The following is a 4,164-nucleotide window of genomic DNA, read 5'->3' as shown; positions in this document are numbered from 1 at the left end:
TTTCTCTCGCTCACGCACTTCCTTCACCCATAATCGCACACATTCAAACATGTCTTGACGAGCACGCCGTTTACACATACACTGTTCCACATACTCAATCTTACGCATATCAAACGACCCATACAACGGCCACCGTAACTCAGGATCCTTTCTGGTATATTTCCTCCATACTGTGCTGTACATTATGGAAGAAAGACCATGCTTCACATACATATCCCTATTAGGAGTCCCCTCTGGGGGAGCTGGAGCAGATTCCTCGAGGTTTAACCGGTTTCCAAAGCAGCAGCACCACCTACGGAGTGCGCTAAAAGCAGGCATGCTCAAAAATAATGCAGAATATGCAGTATTATCAAAAATGGCACTTAAACGTTATGCCGTTCAAAGTTACACAGTTCCGGAGAAATATCTCCACATTACCTGCCTATATGTGTTGCAACGCATATATTCTCACAATAATCAATACAAGATATGACCGGTCATCACAAATCAAACTCAAATAGCCAAACCAGGCTTCAAAAACTCGGAGCAAGTACCATACAACGGTTCTTACCAATCAAGAGTCCAGATTCCAACTGCCAAGCTCCAAAATTCGCCCAAACGGCTGTCACGGCAGGACCGACAGAAGAGGTCTCAGTCGAGGACCGGCGCCACCCAGATGGTCAGCTCGGAAGGGAAGGAAGAAAAACCTCGGGATGCCAGGACTAAAGTGCCTCTGGCAGTGATCACATCCCCGGCCAAATTCCTCACCTTCGTCGCGACCAATCCTTCGAGCATCCGAGTCGCCGATGAGCCCCACGTGACGGGCGCCAATTGATGAATACAGGCCCCAGCTAGGCCCGCAGGACACAAGGGTTCGCTCTCCTGCAATGGAATCTATAAGGAAGTTGGCACGGAAACTGCAAAGTACAAAGACAAGGTTTATTAACCCTTAAGGGTGGTCCTACAATCCATACAATACCCTTCAGTATTGCATAGAGTAGCACAAAGAACTTGCGTACATGGTCCCCTTTTATACACAACAGAGGGGCTCATAAGTGGGAGGATACAACATGAGGCAAGGAATGTTACCTTTTATGGACATTTTCAATACAAGATCAATATGTGGGCGGAGCTGACATACTCCTTGAGCCCGCGAAAACATGGTCAAGCAAGGACTAACTGATAACAGATGTGGTCAAGCATGGGCATGCGCCAGGCGGACAAAGGAACTATTTATAGAATGTTACTAGGCAGATTACAAGAGCAACTAACACGAAGATAGGACTCTTCCCGTGTTGAGCACGTGGAGACATAACAATACAAAATGGAGTCCAAACTTCAGTCAACATAACGAAAGAGACATGTGTAAGGCAGGAGAATTCATGTCTTTAGTAAATGCTTAATCACATCGTGGTTTCAATTTACAACATAACTTTTTGGCTATTGCGATGAGACTAAGGAAAAAAATCAAGTGGACATAGTGTTGTATATAATTAATTTTGAACTCTGATTAAATCTGACTAAGTCTTATTTTTATCATTGTTTTAAAACATATTTGTAAATGTTTAATTTTAATGTCATCTATAATGTATGTATTTGATGTGTCGTACTTTTATGGTTCTTGATACGAACCGAATAAAGTAATTTTGACTGACTGACTGACTGACTGCATATGTTTGTCTCAAAGATTAAGCCATGCACATGGCTGTGAATTGAAACTACAAATGTCTGATTAAATCATTTATGGTTCCTTTGATCACTCCATCTGTTGCTTGCATAACCATGGCAATGTAGAGTCAATACAAGCTGATGAGCACTTACCTCCCAGAATGCTGCATTTATTAGACCAAGATCAATTTAGGCTCCTTTGGATACTCAAACCATCCTCAACCAATCGCATATCCCTGTGATGATGATGATACTTTCAGATGTCTGCCCCATCAACTTTCATTGATGCTTTTTGTGCCTAGCACTAGGAGTGTGTGAACTTCATGTGAAATGCAAATCCATCATTTACCACTATATTTAATGAATCAGTTCATCTGTGTTTGAAGCGAGAATGCACTTTGAGCTAAAATAAAGTGCAAAAAACAAAAGCAACATAAACAACACCTACTTGCAGTCTCTTCTTCCCATGCTTGTTTGGTAAATTTTTATTGCAAATGGCATGTTCGCTGTAAATGTATACCTCCATTGGCATTTAATGACGCATAGTGGGGTAATGGCATCATTTGGGGAATTTTGCCTAACAAGTGTAGCATCAAATTCAGGAAATTGTGTGAAATACACTGCATGGTAGTCATTAATAACAAGGCTTCAGGGATTGATTCCGGAGAGGGAACCTGAGAACCGGCATCCATATCCAGGAAATTCAGCAGGCAAACAAATTACCCACTCTCGACTAAGGGAGGTAGTGATGAAAAATAACAATACAGGACACTTACAAGGTCCTGGAACTGGAATGGCTACACTTCTGTTGCCAGCAGTTGCAGTAATTATAGCTCCAATAGCGTATGCCAAAGTTGAAGCAGTTGAAAAGTTTGTAGCTGGATATTCAGATAGAGTTAGCTGTCCAGCATGAGGTATGCTACCACCAGTCTCAAACCCGCCTTTTGGTGTGAGCACCCTCGACGCTCGTGACTGAGAGTCCTGGGGGTCCAAAGCATTTACTTTCTAAAATTACTAAAATTAGAGTGCTCAAAGCAGACTGGTCACCATAATAGTTCTGCTAGGAATAATGGAATATAACTGGGCCCATGATTAAGAGGGATTGCTGGGGCGTTTATTTTGTGCTGCTACAAGTGAAATTCTTTACCCATAACAAGATAAATCAAAACTAATGTTTTGTTATTCAAGAATGAAAGCTGGGGTATTAAAGATGATCAGAAGCTGTTGTAATTCCAACCATAAACAATGCTAGCTAGTGATCTGGCAGTGTTATTTCCATGACCCACCAAGCAGTTTTTGGGAAACCAAATTCTTTGGGCTCTGTTGGGGAGCATGGTTGCAAAACTAAAAGGAATTGACAGAAGGGCACCACCATAAGTGGATCCTATGGCTTAATTTGACTCAACAGTTGAAACATTGCCCAACCTGGACAAGAAAATGACTGAGAGATTGCTAGATCTATCTTGATTCTGCTGATGATGGTGCATTGCCGTTCTTAGGTGATACAGCAATTTGTCTACTTAATTCTGATAAAAAATGAGATTCTCCCATTCCAAAAAGTTATGCAACTCTGAGATCAAGCAATAACAGGTCAGTGATTCTCTTGATGGCCAGGGTCACCAGTGCATTAAAGTTAATGGATCAGAGTCTATCTACCCATCATCAACAGATGCAGGTAACAATTTGAAGCATGTTTGTGATAGGGATTGCAAATTGCACTTATTTCCTATGAACAAGGATTTCCCAGTAATTGGGAGTCATACGCTCACACTGATTAACTCCCTGCCCTCCCAACACACCTAACATCATGACTACTGATTGAATGGTTTTACGAGATCCTCTGATCAGCCCCGCCTACATCTGCTACAACCATAGGGGAGTGCAGAAGGAATGATCATACTTAAATATTTAGAGGAAATAAAAGTTGTAACAAGACTTGTAATGAAGCAACGGTGCCTGCATGACCTTATCTGCTTCCAGCATGGAGCACAGAACCTGGCCCTCTCCTCTTTCACTGGCTGGCAGAGTCTTTCACAGCCGCTGAGTGTTTAGATGAGCACTGATTGTGGGGTGGGTTCCTCTCCAGAAGACCCTAAACCCGAAGACCAGGCTGCGTATGGCCCAGGGCTCTCATTGGGGAGGCCCCATGGGCAAGTTTAGAGCAGGAGCAGTCTGTTGGCAAAGGCACACATGGGGACCATGACAGCTGGGCCAGTGCAACAGAAGGCCATCCCAAGACAGAACTCACCCTCATCCAGCACAGTCAGTGGGGACCCAAACTGCAGTGTATTCCTGGACAGGTCCCAAGAAGCCTACCACCTAGTCTTACATACCTATTCCAAGCCCATCTATTTTCTTAATAATCAAAAATTGTCCATTCCAGAGCATCAGGGCAGCTTGGGCCACTTGAACCTAAGTCACTATGTGGCCCTTCTATGGTATGGCTGGGGCTGTTGCAGGGGTCTTCTCTCCCATAGTCCTCCCAAGGTCAGATTTGATCGCCCTTCATAAGACTTC

General features: G+C 43.3%; 1 pseudogene; it reads left to right on the top strand.

Annotated features, from left to right (window-relative positions):
* Positions 1-1,626: 1,626 nt before the first annotated feature.
* LOC146856603 (18S ribosomal RNA) lies at positions 1,627-3,607 on the top strand (annotated as a pseudogene).
* The last annotated feature ends 557 nt before the right edge of the window (positions 3,608-4,164 follow it).

Source organism: Triturus cristatus, chromosome 4_1 (genome assembly GCF_964204655.1).
Source record: "Triturus cristatus chromosome 4_1, aTriCri1.1, whole genome shotgun sequence".
NCBI lineage: Eukaryota > Metazoa > Chordata > Amphibia > Caudata > Salamandridae > Triturus > Triturus cristatus.
The sequence above is the reverse complement of the archived record's forward strand: the minus strand, read 5'-3'. Positions and strand labels throughout refer to the sequence as shown.